This window comes from Peromyscus maniculatus, chromosome 8 (assembly GCF_049852395.1).
Source record: "Peromyscus maniculatus bairdii isolate BWxNUB_F1_BW_parent chromosome 8, HU_Pman_BW_mat_3.1, whole genome shotgun sequence".
Taxonomy (NCBI): domain Eukaryota; kingdom Metazoa; phylum Chordata; class Mammalia; order Rodentia; family Cricetidae; genus Peromyscus; species Peromyscus maniculatus.
In genome coordinates, this window is record NC_134859.1 from 69,065,854 (window position 1) to 69,088,696 (window position 22,843).

General features: G+C 41.9%; 1 pseudogene across 1 annotated transcript; it reads left to right on the plus strand.

Annotated features, from left to right (window-relative positions):
• The first annotated feature begins 215 nt into the window (after positions 1-215).
• LOC143266806 (schlafen family member 2-like) lies at positions 216-21,893 on the plus strand (annotated as a pseudogene). The gene is made up of 5 exons (XR_013041799.1): positions 216-233; positions 2,927-3,006; positions 16,456-17,487; positions 19,041-19,157; positions 20,018-21,893. The product of XR_013041799.1 is annotated as a schlafen family member 2-like (transcript).
• Positions 21,894-22,843: the final 950 nt, after the last annotated feature.

Here is a 22,843-nt window from a genome sequence, read left to right on the forward strand (position 1 = left end):
CTTGAAGCCATTTGGCCACTCCACAAGTCAGCACTTTGTGGTGCTATTTTATTTGCACTCTAACAAATAGAGCTTTCCTGAAACTCAGAAGGAGGAGCTAGCCACTAGTTAACCAGAGAGGCCTGGAGGTCTGTACAGAGAGACAGGAAGTGATAGAGCTGGACGGAAAGAGGAAGTTATAAGGAAGGGTGGAGCAAGAAGCTCACTCTCCTTCGGCGGAGGATTTCGTGACGGTAAGAACTAGTGGCTTGTTCTTTGCCTCTCTGATCTTTCACTTTTTACCCTAATGTGTGGCTCTGGGTTTTTTTTTTTATTAGTAAGACCTTTTAGAATTCATGTTACAGCACTTGCTCTCACTGGTCCCAAGATATCAGAGAGAATGTTCTCAGTGGTTACAAATCTAAACTCTGCTGATCTAGAACAAGATGAAAGATGAGTAATTTCCCCCACTGTGACATTACAAAAGGGTCAAGAAGAAAACAGAGACTGATCCAGGGGAGGCTGTGGTTCACACCCACAACCAAATTCATGAAAGTCACAGGAAAGAACCAGATCTCTCAGTCTGTGTCAGTCTCTCTCTCTCTCTCTCTCTCTCTCTCTCTCTCTCTCTCTCTCTCTCTCTCTCTCTCTGTGTTTTGAAATGTCACTAAATTTTATATGTACTAGGTAAGTCTTCTACCTCTGATCTCCATCCTTACCCTGAGCAGAATGTTTTTGATATATTCTTAGCAGAGTTCATTGAAAAATGAGGAAGTTAAGATTTGGGGAAATGAAATAATTACAAAGTAGCAAATCAAGACTGACATGTGTAGACATTAAATTTAACTGTGTGTGGAAGCAAAGTAAAAATTACTTGAAAGATGGAGCTATAAAGTACAGTGGTAGAATTTGTGCTTAACATGAAACGTACAAACACACAGAGAGACTCAGATCACACAAAACACACACACACACACACACACACACACACACACACACTCATACACATGAGGAATGGGGAAGACGGGTGTGAAGAATACAGAAGGGGCAAAGGAACTCACAGATTTCTCATGTATGAAATGTAGATTGGCATGTAGGATGTGAGGGACTAAGGTTGTTAATTAGGAGTCTAGTCAGGGAGGGCACAGACATAAGGGAGGGTATTGGGGCAAGGTACAAAGTTATCCATGTGTGAAAACGGCAGAAGCATCCCTTTATTGTGAACATTAACTAACTACAAAGCATCAATGATTAAAAAAAAAAAACTGAAATAAAACCAGCCAGACCTAGAGGCACACGCACAGCCTTATGATCCCAACACTTGGTGGGGTTGGATGACAGAAGGATCAGCAGTCCCATGTCCTTGCTGGTAACACAGCCAGTCCAAGGACAGCCAGGCCTGCATGAGACCCTGTCTCACCACAAAAGAAACAGATGAATGCAGTCTAGTGTTCATCCAAATGTTTTCCCAAGTTGCTCTGGAAGAGATTTAGTGGTTCTTCTGCATTATCTCACAGAGACAGAATAGAGCTGTGTCCTTCTCAAGCCTTAGACTTGTATCACACAGTGTCCAACTCTTGAATAAATCAGGGCTTCTAGAACCTTCTCCTCTTTCAATATCCAAACACTGTGGATTTTTTTTTTATAATTCCCTGGGCAAGTTGGTTGCTCAAATACTCTTTGAGATGGAAAACAGATTCATATATAATTACAAATAATTCAGCAAGCAAGGAGTTGTTATGTTGTGTGGTATTTGATTACACTGTGTAAAAATGTATCACTGTGATTGGTTTAATAAAATGCTAGTAATAAAAGGCTAATCGTTAGGCAGGAAGTATAGGCAGGAATTCCAGACAGAAAGAGCTCTGGGAAGAAGAAAGAGGGAGTCACCTTCTTGAAACAGAGGAAGCAGGACATGCAGGATGAGATGAAAAGCCCCAAGCCATGTGGCAGCACATGAATGAATAGAAATGGGTTAGTATAAGTTATAAGAGCTAATTAGAAACAAGCCTAAGCTAAGGTCAAGCTTTCATTATTAATAAGAAGTCTAAGAAGAAGAAGAAGAAGAGGAAGAAGAAGAAAGAGAAGAAGAAGAAGAAGAAGAAGAAGAAGAAGAAGAAGAAGAAGAAGAAGAAGAAGAAGAAGAAGAAGAAGTTGTCTCCAGGTCATTATTTGAGAGCTGGCTGTTGGGACAGAGAAAGACTTGCTATATTGATGAATGTTTGCAATTCTACCATAGCAGTGACTTGGAGCACACTTCTTCATTTTTTTACACCGGCAGCCCCCAAACTGTACCTGTAATGAGAGTCTAGGCTGCACTTCCACCAGCAGGGAGTTGAGCCAAGAGTGGGGCTTGGGTGGAGCTCCTCAAACTAAGCAATGCACCCCACAAAGTGCTCTGTAAGATCAGCAGTTAGGTCTCTGTGCATTCAATTCTGAGGTCTCTGTGGGCCCTGGAAGTGAGAGTGTTTGAAGAGGATGAGTATGACCAAACATGCCATTTGAATTTAGGAAAATGTCACAAGAAAACACAATGTTTGTAAAATATGTATGAACTAAATCATGTCCCACCATCAAAAAAAACAAAAAACAAAAAACAAAAAACAACTGAACTAAAAATAAAGAAATAAAAAACCTAGTGGTTTTCTGATGCTGCACATAGAGGCAAAGAACTAGAAAAACATGCATTGATGCATTTAGTATAAAAAGGGGCACAAAGAAAAAATGTTAGGAGGCTTAAAACTCCTTAGTGTGTGCCTCACCCCACAGGACCCAGAGAAAGTGAGCCAGGTCCATTTCTGCATCCTGGACCCCATTGTCTGTCTCTTTCTGTCCCCACCTAATGTCAGGTCCTCTCTACTTACTGACCCTGGGGGGATGTGTGTGTGGGGTGTGTGTGCCAGCACAACCATCCTTCTCAGGTAAAGCCAGCCTGCTTTCCTTGTAGGAATCTTGGCTCCTTGGCATCTTCAGAGCCTCTTCTATCAAAGCACAGCTGCTGAGGACTTGGGAGTCACTGAAGCTGTGGTAAGAGCAAATACCTTCCTCTCTTTGAGATGGAGGGGGTACTTAAATTTGCTGGGAGGGAGTTCTTTATGCTTGGTCTATGACTGGCTAGTGAGGCAGGAAGAGAGAGGTCATGGAGGGGTATGTACTGCAAGCTTGTGTGAATCTCCAGAGTCCCTTGAGGGTTCTGTATCCTCTTAGAACAATGACCATGTTGTCTGGTAAGAAAACCTGGCTCCTGAAAGGGGAGGAACTGCATACTCTAGAGCCAGACAATAAGTCATCCCCTCGGGAAGGTTGTAATTTAGAAGATGACAACTTTGCTTTCCCATGAGAAATGCAAATTTCCAACCCAGGAGAGAAAGAGTGGTCTAGGCTTGGGTTTTTTTCTTTTGTTCCACAGAAAATGTTGTACCTGTGCCCCCAAAACCACTAGAGACCACCAAGGACCTGGTTTCTGATGCAAACACACAAGAGTCTTTATATTGTTGGGTTTGTACTTGGTCCACTGTCTGACAGATGAAGGGAAATGCAGTGGCCCCAGGCTCAGGGGTTAGAGGGTTTTTAATGGAAGAAACTACAAGCCAGGAATTACATGCCTTGGCAGTTTCTGGGATTGGGTAGAAGAGAATGGGGCAAGGTGATTTTTCAAAACTATTGGTCTAGACTTTCAGCACTAAACCACATTTGAAACTATTGGGCTAGACTTTTGGCAGGGAACCCACACCTACTGACAGGATTATCTGAATATCTTCAAGGGCTATAAACCTCCAACAGGATGTCTGCAGGAGCATCTGGATCTTATTAAGATCCTTTACTGCCCTGTTTCTTAATTGGCTGCTTCTAGGGTATCTGTTTCAGTTGTCATGGCACATTCCTGAGGTTCTTCCTGGAACTAAGTAGAAGCCCTGGTCACCAGGTGATCTAAGATGGTGACCCTTCCCTAAGACAGAGTATGTAAAGTCAAGTCTAAACCTTTATATTGCCTTCATTTCCCTTTTTCACAAGTTTCAATACAGGACTCAACCATGAGTCCTACCTGTCCAGAGGTTCAAGGGTATTGGGACCTAAGAACCATCAGCTAACAGATTTTTGTAGGGTAGCATCATCACTATCTATTGTGATTCTTAAGGCCCTGTAGTTCTAATCTTTGAGTACAACCAGATGGTGAACTTATATAACACCTCTTTGGATCTGCACAGAGAAGTTCAAATGTCTTATCTTATTGCAGAACCATTTCAGTTAATAAATTCATCTGTTGACAACTCTAAATGTGTTTTCCTGGTATGTCAATGAGTTTTATAGTTGACTATCTTGCCCCTATGCCAGGGAGTTTCCTTTTGACCCAGCATTTCAGCCTTATTCTGGACAGGGAACATGGGATAATGTAATCTCTCCTGGGACTGCTTTGAGCTGGCATTGGGGCATTGTTGTCAGGGCCCCCCAAAAGGTTCAAAGGCTGGTCATAGGCTGGACAATGGGGCATTTGTCAGCAGCATGTGGCCATCTGACCCAGCTGTAGAGACAGGGAACAATCACATTGGTTGGATTTAGCAAATCCAGAACTCATAATCATCTGGAGCAATGTGGTCAGCAACTGAAGCATGGAGGTGTCTGCCAGCCAAGTGGAAACCTGTTGAGACAAATTTAAACTAGGAACAGAAGTTAAAATTTATGAACTTATTTGGAACCCTTAGGCCCATATTCTTAGTAACTGGTTAGAGAAGGAGTCCCAAGACTAGGAGAAAGAATAAAATACAATCCTTAGGAATGGATAAGTGGGGTAAATTTAAGCTGTACTTATCTGGAGTCCTTCCAACCCCTGTGAAGTGGATCCAGGATTTATGACTCTTTTAGTTCTCTGAGGCCTAGACTATCTTATAAAATGATATAAAAGTTTTAGATACCTTAGTATTACCAATCTGTATCAAAATCCACATCATAGACAAAGCAGGTGATGGGCATCTGTAAAACAGCAGAAGGGGACGCCTACATTTGAGTCCTAGCAAGAACTACAGATTTGGGTTAAAAAAATGTGCATTTTCCTTCTATCCAGAGAGCCAGGTATAAATTGAACAGAGATTTTTTTTTGGCTGAATGAGAAGCACTTTTAAGTTTATATTTAGATGACAACCAAAATCTATCTAAAATGTTGAACTTGTGACTGAACAGTAAGTAGTCATTGTTCTACCAGCTTATCAGAACTCTATTAAATGTTAAGCTCTGAAATGTTACATCATTGAAGGGGAGAGCAATTTGAAACATTTCTCATAATGTAAATCATTTATTTATCTCTTTACAACTTGCATTTATATCTTAAATCATTTTCTGAGATCCTCAAAGCTTATAAGCTTTTATATCCTCAGATCTTTATATATCTTAAGACATTTTCTTAAAAATGAGCTAAAAAGCTGGCTATAGTTTTGTAGAAGGATCTGGTTGTCTGATGCTGCCAAGCTGACAAACTTATAGCTAGCCTAGCTGTCAGTACTCAGAGATCTAAGAAGGATAAATTATATCTGAGTGCAGACCAAGCAGCTTCTGATTCTATAAATGAAAGGTACCAGTCCATATCCAGGTCTCCATAGCATCGCAGGCACAAGTATTAGAACAGCATCAATCTTCTTTGGCCATCAGGCCCATAAGGCAGATTTTTTTTAATGTAGAAGAGGGACCCAGGGAAAACTGATCTTACTTTATGCAGGAAAAGGTACAATCAATTTCCAGTATTCTGCTGCATGTCCACAGTCTGGGCCAGATCCTAGTGGCAGGCATTGCATTGGGGCACCTTACCCTGTTGTCAGCATTGCCATACTCCAGGTGGAGAGGTTGTGGTACCCCATTGGTAATCTTCTTTGGAGACCTTGGGTCACTGCTAGGATCTGGAAGTCTGTCTGATATAATAAGCTTTTAGATCAACCTTTTAAATGCCATATTCTTCAGATCTTTGAAGTATGAGGGCTGTCCAAATATGTATGAATAGACAAACTTTGTTTCTAGTTACTTGTTTTAAGCTCAATCCTGAAAACATATGCAAAGGACTGAGTGAAGCTTTTCCCTGTAATTAATTACATCAGTACTTAGCATGACTACAGTTAAAAAAACTTGATCATTTATAAGATGACTGACTATTTACTTATGTTCTCCAACAGTCTACAATAAGTAGCTTTACAAATAATGAGTTTAAATTAAAGCTCTTCTAGTATCATATATGGGTTCAGTAAAGAAACCAAAACAAAATATCAATATAAAACATTTATATGACTCAGTTTATCCAAAAAGCTTAAGCTTAACAAATTTAGCAAAGACAAGGAGGCTAGGCATACATTCTTAAGCCTGAATAGACCTTGAGTAAGGACAAGCATTCTCCAAGTCACTGGTTCTTAACTTTCTTAATGCTATTTCATAACTGCAGTTTTGCCATTGTTGAATCTCATTATAAACATCTGACATACAGGTGGTACTAGGCTACCCCTGTAAAAAGGTTTTTCAACCCCCAAAGGGTTGAGACTCATGGAGTCATAGGCTTCTCCAAGGCCTTTGCCTAGATCATTGTCTTGTTACATCACAAGAAAAGAATATCCCAGCTTCTGGTGACTATCACCTGGGTGACACTTAGATTACAAAGTTTAGCTGCCAAAGCAAGGTGCATTCTTGTGTATAAATGCATTGGGGTGAAGCTTTAATATTTATCAAATACCTTATTTATTAAACACATGTCGCCATCTATTTAAATTCTCTAGAAGCTTGCTGTTGAACATTTGGCAAAGACATAAGTACTTAGGTGTAAATCTCTAAGTTTGCTTTTTGTTAATCTGAATAGATCTTTGTAACTTTAGTAAAAGATGGCTGCCAGCCACATGGTTGCCTACATCATGATGAGGTCACCAGCCCAAATTTAGGAAAACCACGTGGTTGCTGTTTAAAACACGTTTTTGTAAACAATAGTTTCTTACACACATATGCACGGTTGGATCCAAGTTACATACACATACGTACATTTAAAGCTAGCTTACATTCACACACATCGTTAAATCCAAGTCACATACATGTCCATATATACATATATATACATATATATCCATTTTTTTAATCATAAACAGTTTACAGAATCATCAGCTAATTTTGAAATTAAAACCAACCATAATTAACATTTAAATTCAGTATTTGTAGGTATAAGAAACCACAACAGAGCCAGGCGGTGGTGGTGCATGCCTTTAATCCCAGTACTCGGGAGGCAGAGCCAGGAGGATCTCTGTGAGTTCGAGGCCAGCCTGGTCTACAAAGCCAGTTCCAGGAAAGACCCAAAGCCACACAAGAGAAACCCTGTATCGAAAAACAACAAAAACCAAAAAAAAAACAAAAAAAAAAAACAAACCCTAAAAAATGTTAAAAAGAAACCACAACAAACATAGTTCATATCCCCTCTGACCTTCTACAATCTTCCATAAAAGAAACCACAACATAGTTCACATCACATCCCCCCTGACCTTCTACAACCTTCCATGTACCCTCAGTCTGTGCCTTTGACTCCTCAGACATTTACTTCAGACAAATTTTTCTCTTCCTTTTTCAAACACAAAAACTCTTACCAAAATCTTTATTGTGATTTCCCTCAGTAGTCTAGAATATATTGTAAAGCTACAATATTTTAAACAAGAGTGGAAATAAATGCATATACCATAGCAAGAATAACTCTAAATTTGCATCAACTCTGTACTGGCATGCAGAATCTACTGGATCTGAACGATCAAGGCAGCCCTGGCTACAGCATTATAACATAGCCACCATAGCTTAGCAACCATAAGCAGTGACATTCCATACTGCCCTTGGCGCCAAACCTCAGACAGATTTGGTTGCAGCCCCAGGGCAGGCCTTGGGAGCCCCATCCATCAGCATGGGAGAGGAAGGGGACAGCACAAAGCATGGGGACAAAGATGGTTGTTAACCCCAGATTCTCAAGTGCATGAGAACGGCAGCCGGGGAGGGATTCTGTGCCCTCCCCGTGCCACTCCAAAGCTGTGACCTCATTGGGGCAGTTCTCTATCAGCTCCAAGTCCCACAGCATGTCTGGGTCAAGTGCTCCCACCTACTCGAGGCCCCTACTGCTCCATACTGCTCCCCCACAAAGGAGGGGGCCATGGCTGTCCTGGCCACGCCCACCTGACTGGCCACACCACAGCTGTGTGCTCCCCTGCTTGCTGGTGCCTGTGCTCCTGGTCAGCGAGCAAGAAAGCAATGGAAGAGTATCTTAGTCTGCCCCAGTTCAACCAAAAGGGCCCCCTCTGTCCCTTCTCCTGGTGATCCAGCCCCAAAGGCTGTCCACAGGGTCACAAATCACACACAAGTGCAGGCATAAACCATGCATACTGTGGCCACACTTCTCACACATTCACACATTCATATAGGACATTCCTACAGAAAGGCAAACAAATTTCCCAAGGAAACAGTGTTAGTTGACCACAAATAGATGAAGGGGTCTCCACCCCCAATACAGATCTGAGGCCCCCTGTTCTCAACCAAACAGTGTGTGTGTGTGTGTGTGGGGGGGGTTATTCTTATTCTCTATGCTTGCCATTCCCACCTATCACTCTCCTACCTAACTATTGGCCATTCAGCTTTTTATTAGATCAATCAGGTGTATTAGGCAGGCAAAGAGAAACAGCAACACATCTTTATAATTAAACATATACAGAATAAACAAATGTAACACAGCTTTACTCAGTTAAAGTAATATTCCACATCATATACACATATAACACATCTCTGCCTAGTTAAACTAATATTCCACAACAAAATGTTCATGCAGAGTAGCATCCTTAAGTTTTAACAATCCCAGGGGCATTTTCCTTTTGCACTTTGGTGTGAGATGTGACTTCTGTCCCCTTTCCTTGTGGAGAGTGAACCAGGGGTGCTGGCTTAGGTCAGGGCCTAAGGAGGGGCTAGACAGGAAGTCCTGGGAACCAATGAGGACCTGAGAATGTGCATAGAAGAGGGTGGGGCCGCAGCTTCTGACTGGGCAGAAAGGAAACCGCTCCCTTCTGGGCAGCACCTCCTTGTATAAGGACTCACACATTCAGGTACACCCTCCTGTTTTCATCTGTATTGGATTCCTAGAGTCAAACTTGTTTCTGTAAGATTTTTCTTCAGGTTTCTATTTTTCCCTTCTGTAACTTAATTAGATTTTGCTTATCTTCTCAGGATTCCCACCTTCCATTCTAATAGATCTTTATATGCCTGAACTACATCTATGTGTGGAATTGAGGAAATTTATGAGAGAACCTATGTGTCTAATAAAAATCAGTAGCTGACGCCAGAAATGGAGGCACATGTCCTTATGTCCAACAGTTGGAATGCACAGGCAGGTGGATGTCTGTGAGTTCCAGGCCAGTCTGCTCAACATAGTGGGTTCCAGGCCACACAAAGCTACATAGCAAGACCCTGTCTCAAAAAGCATAAAGAAAAGAAATAAAAGTAAAGTATAAATAAATAATCTGTAGATGTGATTAGTATTCTCAAGCCTCAGTCAGAATGATGTCTGGCCCTCATGTATGTTACCCTACCATTCAGAAGTCATTGTTCACCTCAGCTGTCAGGATATTACTAAGAACTGGTACATTAATATGAATATGAAATTAAGTAGCAGTTCACAGGATCTGGGGATGGTGAAGATGTTTAGAGCACTTGTTGCTCTTGCACAGGACCTAGGTTTAGTTCTCAGCATGGTGGCTCAGCAACATTCCTAACTACAGTTCCAGGGGATCCCTCCTCAGAACTCTGTGGGCACCAGACCGATGTGTGGTACATTTAAGTACATGAGGCAAAACACTCATTTACAAAGCTGCAATTTTTCAGGGTTTTTACAAAAGCTGGTAATCATTATTTTCCAAACTAATTGTAAATGATATGGGATGGCAATATCAAATGAGATACTGAACTTTCTACTTTGATTTCTGCCAGATGGCAGACCATGATGAACTCTGCCATGGTGGAACTAAAGCTCATCATGTCAGTGAAATGGTCATTCCTTTAATTGTAATTTAATGTGTGTGCTGCAGAGCAGTTTTATGAAGAACAGTCGACATGACAGGGCAGAGCTTTGTCACTGAGATGTGGCCCAGCACTTCCCACTCATTTCGTGACTCTGTTGTAAACTGACACCAACATCAACAATGATGCTCTGAAGAACGTCATTGATTCAGAACCTTAGCTCAAATGTTAGCAGATTGAATTCTGACCATAAATGACAACAGAGAGATGGGTGTGTCCATAATCATGGGTGTTTGGGTGGCTGAGGTGGGAAGAAGGCTGGAGGCCAGAACTCAGCCCTGGAAAGAGAGAGAAAAGAGGAAAAACAAAAGAGCTTTCACTCTTCCATAAAAAGAAAGAAAGAAATGAACAAAAACAAAACAACAACACAACAGGCCCCTCACACACAACCATAACTCAAAGAGGTTAAATATTCCTCCAGGAAACAACACATTCAGTGCTGAAGGAACTCTCATCCTTGCAACGTTCCTGCTCTGGAAGAGGCTGTACAACCTGAGGTTCACTCTCTTGGGCACGAGGGACTGCAAGAAGCTCACATTCCAGGACAAGGGAGTGTGAGCCAGGTTGGTACCAGCATCCTGCAGACCCATTTTCTTTCTCTTCTGTACCTACCCCAACAGCAGGTTCTGTCTGCCCCAACAGCAGGTCCTATTTAATGCTCTGGGATGAATCAGAGTTAATGATTCAACCCACCCTCTCAATTAAACCTGGATAGTTTCTGACCCTCCTAGTATCTTTGGCTCCTTGGCATCTCCATAGCCTCTTCTCCCAAAGTACAGGCTGCTGAGGAACTAGATGCTGCAGGAGTCTGGTGAGAGCAAATGCTTTTGTCTGTTTGGAGGATTTGGAGAGGTTAGGAATGCTGACTTATGCTTGGTCAATAACAGAGTTCCTCAGACCTGGGATTAGCCCTTAGGGCCACAAAGATGAAGTTTAATTCTGGTAGTGTCAAATTATGATTGGTCTAAGTCTGGCTGGTGAGGCAGGGGAAAAGGGGTTTGTGTAGATCTCCAGAGCCCTTTTAGGATCTCACACCCTCTTAGAGACCTGACCCTACAACCTGAAACTGACCAATGATCTCTACACAGAGAAGAATGAAATTTGATCTCATACTGAAGATACAACCCAACTAAAAATGGAGTAGAGGCAAATTTCAGATCCCACAGTTGGAGTGCTGAAAGAGCAGAAGCCCCAGAAGCCCTGATCACTCTTGTCACAATGACTGGTTCATTTATTCTTTTTATTTTTATTTTATTAATATGGATGTTTTCCATATATATATATATATATCATGTGTGTTCCTTGTGCCTACAAAGATAAAGAGGGTGACAGATTCCCTGGAACCGGAGTTATAGAAGGCTGTAGGTCATCATGTGGGTCCTGGGAACTGAACCTGGGTCCTCTGGAGAGGAGCCAGTGCTCTTCACTGCTGAGTTATCCCTTCAGTGTCATGACTTGATTTTGAAAGTCTAATTTTAGTTTACGTTTATGTATGTGTGTCTTTGTGTGTGTATGTGCACATGTGCACATTGGTGGAGGTATCTGTACATGCTAGAAGAGGGTGTTTTATTCCCTGAGTCTGCAGTCTGGGCGGTTGTGAACTCTATGACATACATTCTGGGAATGGAACTTGAGCCTTCTGCAAGAGCAACAGGTGCTCATAACCACGGAGTCTCTCCCCAGCTCCTGCAATGACTGCTATCACAAAGATAAAAGACCAATGTTGTCCAGGATGTGAAGTAAAGGGTTCCCAGTACAGCATGGGAGAAACTGTGAATTAAAGTGGATATCTTGAAAAACATGGGGCCATCTCAAGAAGTGAGAGACACTACTAGACATGGACAAGGAAAGTGAAATCTTTATGCCAGAGAGACAGATGCATGTCACTGGTTGTTGCTGCATTTTTGAAAAAGTCAAAATATGAAATCAACCTAAGATACACAGAGGGATGAGAGATACAGAAGATGGAGTACACACACACAGTAAACTGATATGGTGTCTTAAAAGGAAGGAAACATAGTCATCTGTGAACATGTGGAAGAACCTGAATGACAGTATGTCATGTAAAATAAGCCAGGCACAGAAAGTCAGTCCTGTGTGAATTCACCTACATGAGGAATAAAAAACCTGATATGATGTAGAAGTTAGGGTATCGTGAGCAGGGAGTGGGCTTGTGGGAGATGTTACTGAAAGACTATAACATGTCTGCCAGGTAAGAGGAGCATTGCAGAACAGGGTGCCTACAGCAAACAGCACTATGTGCTACTTTGAAAGCTACCAAAATGAGACTTCCTGTTTGTGGTGCTCAAGGTAGAAGCTAGGGAGGAGGACTCGCTGGGCAAGTGCTCTGCTTTTGAACTCTGTCTCAAGTCCTCTGATTATTTTTTATTTGGAGAATGAGTTTTGCTTAGTTACTCAGGCTGGCCTTGAACTTACTCTATTCCAAGCTGGCTATGAACTTGTGAACTTTCTGCCTCTGCCTCCTGGGTACTGGGATTACAGGATGCACCACCAGACCTAGCTCTAGAAGTAGGTGTTTAGTGTTCTTCACACAATATTGACAACTTTAATATTCTTGTATGAAGTAATCCACATGTCAATTAACTTGATTTAGCCATCTAATAATATGTACATGTTTCATAGTGTATGTTCTGCACTCTGAACCCACAGCATTTATATTAGTTAAAATTGAAAGAAAGAAGGAAGGAAAGAAGGGAAGGAATGTAGGCAGGCAAGGGCTGGAGAGATAACTCAGCAATTCTGAACACTGGCTTCTCTTCTAGAGGTGCTGGGGTCCATTGCCAGCACCCACAGGGCAGCTCACAGCCATCTGTCCCTGTAGTTCAAATATTCTGATGTCATCTTCTGGCCTCCACAGGCAAGCATGTGGTTCACAGACATACACACAATTTAAAAAATCCATATAAAAAATTAAAAACACCACCACACACACAGTACCCTACATATGTCCAAAGAGCTAAAAATCAACAGTGCAAAAAGTATCCTGAGCATCCACATTAAGGTGGCCAGGACAGCACAAGAGACTCACACAAATTCAGTCCCCTAGAGAAAAATGAGTTCAATGGAGGTGAGTTATACCACAACAGTGGACAGGCATGGAAAGTTGCATTTACTTGATATTGGCCAAGTCACTGAAAGGCCCCATCTTATTATCCTCCCACATCTCTACAACTCCTCTCCTGTAGGCTGTCTCTCCTGTCATTTTGTGTGTGAGAGTGCCCCCTAGTGTTCAAAGAGCAAAGTCAGCTGCAGTTCAAAACACCTCAGACAGAAAGTTAGACTCAGAAAATGAATTTGTTGTTGGTGGTGATGTTTTCCACTCACACTATTAATCGGTATTAATTTTACCGAATAAGGGTTTTAACTATGATATTACCACCCATGAGATGTCCTTGACCATGGGAACCTCTCTGTACTCTCTCTTCCCCCAGTCCCACTCCTGCTCCTCTTCCCACATAGTCTCCCTTGTACTTTAGTACCTTTTAGAGTCTGTGTTCTGCTTCTGAGAGTAAACACACAATGTTTGTCTTTCTGTATCACTCCACTTATTATAATGCTCAGTTCCTCCCATTTTCCTGCAATGATGCATTTCATTCATCCTTATGGATGACTAAACCCTCAGTGTAGACTGAGGATGTAGTAAGCTGGATTGTTTACATGTGTGTAACAATGTATTCTGATTGCATATACCTCCCCTCCCTTTGTCCATTCCTTGCTCTTTCCTGCCTTATCTTCTCTCTCTCATTAATTAGTTAATTGTGACCCACTGGGTCTAGTGGATGCTGCCTGTTCGAGAATGAGTGGCCTTGTTGACTTGATCTTGGGCGTGTACGGACACCACAGAGAGGTCATGATTGGGTGGCCTTGTCAGGTCCAAATCACAGCATTTCTTGGTCCTCCTCCCCTTCCTCCCACTTTTACAACATTTTAAAGGAATTATTTATTTTGGTTTTATGTGTATGTGTGTTTTGCCGAGGTGTGTGCTTGGTGCCCACGGAGGTCAGGAGAGGATTCTAATCCCTGGACCTGGAGTTGCAGAGGGTAGTGAGCTGCAGGTCAGTACAGTGAAGCAAACCGAGTCCTCCAGAAGAACAGCAGATTCTCTTAGACACAACCTATTTCCCCAGCCTCCAGCTCTCAGCTCTGACATTCCTCACGTACTGGTTCCCAGATCTTGAGAGGCTGGGCCAGATTTATGTTCCGTTTAAGGAAGAGCTCTCAGTAGTCAAATATTCCCAACACTTGGAGCAGTGATGGGTCTCTGTACTAACCACTGCCCACTGTAGAGAGAAGCTCTTTAGGACAAGGTTGGGTGTAGCAGTAATCCGAGTATATAACCATCACGGGAAAGTTGTGTTTAAAATAATTCTTATCTTTATTTATTTGTTTGTATGTATTGGTGCTTTGCCTGTATGCCTGTCTTTGCACCACATGTCTGAGCCACCATGTGGATGCAGGGTATTGCACATGGGTCCTCTGGAAGAGCGCCAGTGCTCTTAACTGAACAGGCATCTCTCCAGCCCTGTTGGGTTCTGCTGACATCAGCACTCACTGTCCTAGTGTGGAAGGATGGCTGCTTTTCCTGGAGTCTGTCATGTTGAACAGGGAAAGGGAAGCGCTACTGCAAGATGAAGTTACCCTGACTCTGAGGACTAGTCTAAGGATAGACGGAAATCAGGAAGGTAACTTTGGAAAATAAATAAATTAATTAAGTAACCTATAAAGAAATGAAACAGGATTATTAAGGCTACACTACTAGAATTTTAAAAAATATTTGGAAATGTCTGATACCAGGCTGAGTAGACAGAAGAACAAACCTGTAAATTGAAGTAAAGACCAATGAAACAACTAAACCAGGGAGCATGCAAAGGGACTGAAGAAAACACACCGAGCCCAACATTGTGTGGATCACCATCACCCAAACTAGCATGGTAACTGTTTCTGTCCCCAAACCCTGAAGTCAGAGAAGAGAGGAGAAATTATTTGAAGAAATAGTGGCTGGAAACACTGCAGTGTGGTGAAAGACGTGAATAGACAAATATTCACAGAGCCCTCTGGTCAACTCAAGTGTCCAAGGAACATTCTCCAGAGTAGACTGCATGCTAAGCCAGGATGTTTGAAAGACTCATATATGGGAATTAATTGCTGTGTCCTAGTGGGAAGAAACTAGGAAGCAGCCCAGAAGGAAAGTCAGCACAGAGGGTCCTGGGATGGAAACAGAGCAACTCCTGAACAATGGCACAAACAAGACTTCACACGATTAGAAAATAATGTCCCAAGAAAATGAGAAGAGAAAATCAAGACACCAGAACATAAAAGTCACACCAGGAGGGAGATTTAGAGTGGGGGACACCTACATTACAGGAGAAAGGGGCTGTGCTGTGCCTCCTGGAGAATGGATCCCAACCACTGTAGGGAATGAATATCATGGGATATGCTCACACTCAGTGAGTCAAGCCAGTCCCAGAAAGACAAATCTCAGACATTTCCTCTCAGTTGTGGTTCCAAAAGTGTATAGATTATATATCCATAAAACCACATGTGTGTATAAGATGAACTTGGAGGTGAAATTGTATAAGGGGACACAGTAGACAGCTGAGATGGGGACATCAAAGAAAGGTCAGTCAGGAGAACATACTCAGTGGAGTATTCTCTTATGTTAAATGTCCTTGTGTAAGTGCCGGAGAGTTGGCTCAGTGCCTACAAGCCCTTTTTTCTCTTGCAGAGGACTTGGATCTGATTCCCAGCACTCATAGAGGGTTCACAACCATTAATAAGTCCAGTCTCAGGGATCCCACACCCTTCTCCGACTTCTATGAGCACCAGGCACACTGATGGTGCATATGCATCCATGCAGGCAAGACACTCATACACACAATGTAATAAAATAAGTAAGATGACAGACCTTTAAAGTTCCATTAATAAACAGGGCTGTGGGTGAAGAATAGGCACAATGAAGTTTCCTTCTCTCTCTCTGTTTGTCCCTTTCTTTCTTTTATTTGTTTGTTTTTTCATGATAGGGTATCTCTGTGTAACATCCCTGGATGTCCTGGAACTCACTTTGTAGACCAGGCTGGTTTCAAACTCACAGTGATCCACCTGCCTATGCCTTCCAAATTCTGAGATTAAAGCCATGCAGCACCATTGCCCAGCATATTGAAGTTTCTTAATTGCAGACAATTAGAAAAAAATTATATGAAGTCATCATAACAAAATTGACAAGTTCACAAGTTATTGTATTCTGTTCAAAATGGGTCCAAAAATAACTAACAAAACATCACATCTGACCTTTACACTTACTCATGCAGAGAAGCTCAGATGGTTGTGCTGTGTGTCTTGTAAAGCAGAGCTGGTTCTCACTGGTTAGGTCCTACTGTAATGGCTCTGTCTGTTTTATAGGAAAGAATATCATCTGGGACACGGAGTGATTGGAAAATGAGCATCAGCGTAGATCAAGAAATGGACTATGCAGAAGTGGTTCTATCTGTAGGAGAAATCACACTTGGAGAGAAGAATAGGAAGTTAATGAAAGATGCTCAACCAAGAAGAAGAGAAGCCCAAAATATGTCACAGGCTGTGTGTACTCTGCTGAATTCTGGAGGGGGCGTAGTCAAGGCTCACCTTAAGAATTCCAATTACAGCTTGACCAGAGATGGAATAGGGCTGGATTTGGAAAATTCTTTTGGTGATATTCTTGCATTTCCTCATAAATACCTACACTACATGCAGAAGAAAGACGACTTTTTAATTTTTGTGAAACCATGGAACGGGGACATCTTTGGTCATTGTGTCATCACCTTGAAAACTAATTTTTATGTGAGAAGCTTTTCATTCTCAGTTGAACTGAAAATGCCTGATACAGTGCAGTTCCTCAAAATCATAAAGAATCCTGAACTGAAATCATGTTTAAGTTTGCCTGGGAAATTGGACTCTGATGAAATTCTTGCCACATTTTTTAACAAGGAAGAGTTGACTTACAAGGAGACATTCTGTTTCACTAAATCCAAACTTGCTGAAGTTAAAATGTCCCCTAAAGATCAGATTATAGAGATTCTTCCTAAAACTGTGTCTGCATTTGCAAACACTGACGGGGATATTTGTACATTGGCTTAGATGGGGACAACCAGCAAATCATTGGTTTTGAAGCAGAGAGCAGCGATCTTGATCATCTAAAGAGCGAAATAGAGAAGTGCATCCAACAGCTGCCTGTCACTCACTTCTGTGAGGAGCAGGAGAAGATAAAGTACACATGCAAATTCATCCCAGTCCACAGACCTGGAGCTGTGTGTTCCTATGTCTGTGCACTGAGAGTGGAGAGATTCTGCTGTGCTGTGTTCTCTGCAGAGCCCGATTCCTGGCACGTGGAAGACAGCTGTGTGAAGAGGTTTACCACAGAGGAATGGGTCAAGCTCCAGATGGACACCCCACCAGGTTGAGGAAGGGGGATTAACAATCATTTTACATTTGGCTCAGGGTGTTGGAATGCTTTCTGGGATTTGGGCGACATCAAAACTCCTCATGTCTCTACAGCTATTTTACTGATCTCTGCTAGATACAATCCAGAGTTCAAATCTTTCTGTTTTTTTCTTTTATCCACTTAGCAGATTCTCTATGGAAAGTATGTTAACTGTTTCCATTGACACTATGAGCTATTTCCTTCTCAATGACCAAGTGTGATACAGCTTGCTTCTCCAGTGGCCAGCACTGAAGTAGAAAGAGGAAGGGGCCAGGTCTCATAATTCCCTTCAAGGGTCTTCCCACCTCCCACAGGAGGGTAAGATGAGACCCTTGCCTAGTTGCAGGCCATGGGCAAAATGCAGCCCAACTTTTTGCAAGGAACAGTGGAAGTGGTCCCCAGTCCTAGCCTCACTGGCATGCCCATTTCCATCAGAGAGCTGATCAGCAGAACCTTTCATGGACACTGTCCTATCTGCATTCTGAACTTCTGCGCATCCACCTAGAGCTGCCTATCCTCTTTCCAGACTATGTCTAGCTTGCTTGTCCAAATCTCTCCTACTGCAAAGGCTTCTGTAGCCCATCCCAGGTACCCACAGCACTGATCTCATTTCTCATGGTCAAATTTCTCTGTCAACAATCTTCCATACAGTGACAAATACATTAGAAAATGAAGCTAGGAAAACAGAACGTTCCTTTCTTGGGGCATTTTAATGGGCTAGCCCACCATGTATTGTCTCCATTGCTTTGGAGCCTGTGGCAACCTGTGTTCATTTCAGAATCTCCACCGTCTGATCTGCTCCTTTGTCCTTCTTTACCTCTCTATTCCCATTCCCCATTCTTCCTTAAAACCTCCTGCCTCCTCTCACATTTGTATACAAAATAGAACCCTAAATTTTTCTCAGAGAGAAAAATGCTGGCATTTTATCTCCTTTAGAATAGGAACACCTCAGTTGAAATGAGCATCAGAAACTTATACAGTCCAAAAACGTGATCTTCCTCATCTCTTTACAAACTCACTTTTTTAAAACCAACCTTCGTTCCTTCTGGATTTAACTGCTTTTAAAAGCAACCAAATCTGCAGATATTTCTCAGGTGATGGACGCTTGCTTAGCATCTAAGAAGCCCTGGCTTTAATCGCCTCTCTTTTGTAAAATCATAAAACTGGGCATGGTGCTGCAGTTTTGGCCCATGGTCCCCATAGTGGGTATGTGAAGAGCATGGTCTATGTGAAACCCTGTCTCAATTTTAAAAAGCACAAAGTTAAACAGACCTACTTAGTTATTAGCACATTCAATTACTATTAGTGCAGTATTTGCTGTTAGGTTTTCTGTAAGTGCCGTGTAGAGCAATTCAGTACCATCAAAGCTTAATTTGGAAATTGTATTGGACCTCAAAATCTAACCTGAATATCTAACCCCATTTTCTCTTAGGAAAACACAGTTCAACTGAGACTTTTATTACACATTGCACCAGTTCGTGAACAGTATGGCCTGGGCAAAATTTAAAGTTACTATTTCTCTTCTCAGGTTTTTCCAGGCGTAAAGATAAATGGACCCTTCAGTCAAGCATCCCACCCCTCTGTCCCTGGAGCTGGTATGCTGATGACATTCCAGGGATTCAGCAAGAGAGTGATCACCTCCCAGGTAATTTCACTTTGGCTCCCTGTGTTGGTTGTTATGACTATGTTCAAGCCTCCTTGTTTGAACAGGGCTCAGTGTTGAAATCTATCTCCAGGGTTCCTGCACTGGGATTGATGTTCGTTTTCAGGTCCCTAAATTAACTTTGTCTCAAACAGAAGCCAGCCCACACTATTATTCCAGCACACGCCTGTGCATAACAGCGAGATAGCACCAGTCTACATATAACATTCTGACACAGGAGGACAGACAAAACGGAGTTTCTCTCCAATGCTCACCTTCCAAATAGAAGGCGACAGTGTCCCTTCAAATTCCTGTACTGGATACAAGATTTTCAAGAACCATGGGTTTACACTCTGGCTGTAATTGTCAGTCTATGCTCACCAGGGAAGCCTGGCCTGCCTTGTGGTCTCCTCTGAGGCATCCTCTCCCCATCCCTGGAGCTCCAGGAATGTGCTCTGCTCCCTCCTTTGCTCTGTGGAGCCTTCCTTTTTCTCCATGCTTTCCCCAGTCACATCACCTCTTTGGTGCTTCCTGATGTCTGACTTTTCCCGTCTTCAGCATTAGGTCTCTCCCTTGCTCTCCTGACTCTTCTCATTCATGGACTTGCCCACAGCAAGCTTCTGATGCACCATGTTATGGAAAAGGCAGGGGTGTGTGTGTGTAGCCCCTTCCAAGGCAGAGCCTGAGTTTCTCAGTCTCCTGTGCACCTGCTGCCCTCCAGTTCTTGGATTATTGTTTGGTATCTGTGTGTTCACCTTCTGGGTTGTAAGGCAGTATGGGACTTACTAGCTGCTTGGTGATGGCTCACACAGTACATTTCTGGCATTTTCCTTTTTAATTTGTATATTTATTTATTTTTCTAGTGGTGTCTAGAAAAGTGACATGCTCTCCAGAAGCCCTCTTCATGGAATTCTTCTCAGAACATGAAAGATATGAGGAGTTACTTCATACAGAGGTGGGCTCACTTCGTCAAGGAACACTGGTCGTCTCTAAGAGCTGGGCTTTGGGTATTGACTTGCCAGAGAAGCAAGAAGTCATCTTGGATGTGCTTCATATTTCTCAGGACAGTCTCCTGACCCTGCACAGCTTTATCCGGGGAGATGAGGAGTTGGAAGGCGACAGCACTGTTCTGACAGATCTAGGTGCTAAGTTAAAGAATTATTGTAAACAAACTGCGCTAACTTTAAAGCAGATGCTGGTAAATCTTGGTGGTTACACCGGGAACATAGGTTTTGCAATAAAGATAACATACTTGGGTCATAGGGCAGTGTCTCTATATGATTCTAGTTCGATACTAAGTTACCCCAGAAACTATTATTTGACAACCAAGACAGCAAGGGACCTAGTGAAGGCTCTTGCTCAAGGCTTAGGGGCAGCGTACCAAGGTAAAACTGTACTGATCAGTTTACCACTGAAATTTTAAATGCGTGAAATCAGATACTTTACTTTTCAAGGAATGTCCTAAATCATGTTTGAGACTGCTTGACATGAAAAATGGACTATGATACAATGATATTTCTCGTTACGTAGCGGATAATGTTCTATGATTCTATAAAAATGTGGAAAATGCTTCTTAGAAAAACTTCACAAGGTAGTGAACAAATTCTAGGAAAGGGATTGGCCACTAGAGAAGGCAACAGTAAAACGCGCTTTAAAAATGTGTCCCTGAGCCGGGGATGTGGGCCATGCCTTTAATTCCAGCACTTGGAGAAAAGCTGGTCACCTTAGTCTACATAGAGAGTTCCAGGACAACCAGGGCTGTGAAAAGAGGCCATGCCTCAAAATAAATAAATAAGTAAATAATGAAAGGACAAAAATGTGTCCAATCTGCGTAGTCATCCTTCTTGCCAAGGAAATGCATGATGCCTTTAATCATGGAAGACACTCTTCCTAGAGATGTTAGTGAAGAAAATGATGAAGAAGGCAGTATAAGGCAACATTTTGTCATAGTGTTGCTGCTCAGCTGTGTGTGTTATTGCTGTTAAATCTGTGATTTTTATGTGCCAACCTCAGGAATGACTTTCCACGGGTCCAAATCACAAAGACAAGGCTCATATTATGCGCAAAATAAATGGAGACTGCTTACAGCAGCATATATTAAATACGGCAAGTTTCCAAAAAGGTCAAAGACACATAGAACAGGAATAAAATTGTTCATTCTGTCTTAAACAAAAACAATGTTTCTGTTGATTAAAGACTTTAGAATGTCAACAGGTGTCAGGAATTAGATCATAAACGTACTCTCTATGGAGCTAAAGCATGTGCCCTAGTTTCTATTTGTAACATTGTTCCTTTTTGAAATCTTGTTCACATGGTTTTATGCGGTGGATATTGTTCTTTTATGGTTCGATGTGTGTATGTTTTATATTCAAATTGTAGTATTTTTTGTGCTTTAGATTAATACCTGTAAAGGTATTTACAGCATTGAGTTTATACTCATGTATTACGCAATAATTTGAAATGGTGATGTTTCCTTCATAAAGGAAGTGATGTTCTCCTTGTACATCTTCCTTTGTGAAGGATCAAGTTTCTCAACATTTGGATCCTAGAGGTGATTAGATATGTAGTGGTAACCTGTTGTAACTTTTGATGGAGCTCATCAAAAGACGGGACGGTTGACCATCGCGAGAATTCCTACATCACGGGCTTTGGGCTGGGGACTCATAGATGCCAGTCATCCTAAGCCATGTTTTCTGTTTCATCTGTTTCTTAATCAATACAATTTTTTGTTCAAATTTACTTCATTTGTCATCTATTTTTTTCTTAGTTCTTCATTTTTCTAACTACAATTCTGCTTACATCTTTCTTTCACGAAGCTTCATTGTTATACCTGGAAAGCTATACTTAAAAAAAGTTTGGGTGCCAACAAAATGTTCTGCCATTTTTTTATGTTTCTATACTAAATGATCATTTCAAAACATCACCGATGTCTTTTTAAATAATTATTTTTTCCCCAGAATAATATGACCAGATTAGATTTTAGTGGTTTCAATTATTTGGGATTATGGTTTTCCAAACTGTGGCTCAGAGCTTTGAAGACCAAGGAAGTAAGAGGACATGCTAGCATGGCGACATGTTTTGGTCTTTTCCTCTCATTTTAATATAAAGAATGAATAGGGCCAGCCAGATTGCTCAGTGGGTAAAGGAGCTTACAGCCAAGCCTGATGATTGAATTTGATTCCTGAGACTCACATGGTATAAGGAGAACATTGACTCCTCCAACTTGTTCTCTGGCCTCGGTGTATGCCATGGCACACACATGGGTATTTGAATACACACTCAAATGAAAAAAAAATAGATGTATTTAAAAAAAAGAAATAGGTTCAAATGTGGTGGTGCACAGCTGCAATTGTGGCACCTAGGAGATAAAAGTGGGATTGGATTTCAAGGCCAGGCTTAGCTACATAATGAGTTTGAGGCTAGAATGTGCTGTATAGAACACACACACACAAACGAACCCATAAAAATTACTCAAACAAAACAAAGAGAATAGGGTTGGAATATGCTGACAACCCCACCGCATTACTTTGTCATACGTTAAAGCACAATCCTTGGAAATCCTTCCACTGATGAGTGGAAACTGAAAACATACCTCGCAGAAGTAGGGAAGAGAATTGAGTCTATAGAATCTCGGAGTATAGGGAAGAAGGATAGAAAAAGGATGGGTGTGGAGTACGGAGACCTTGTGG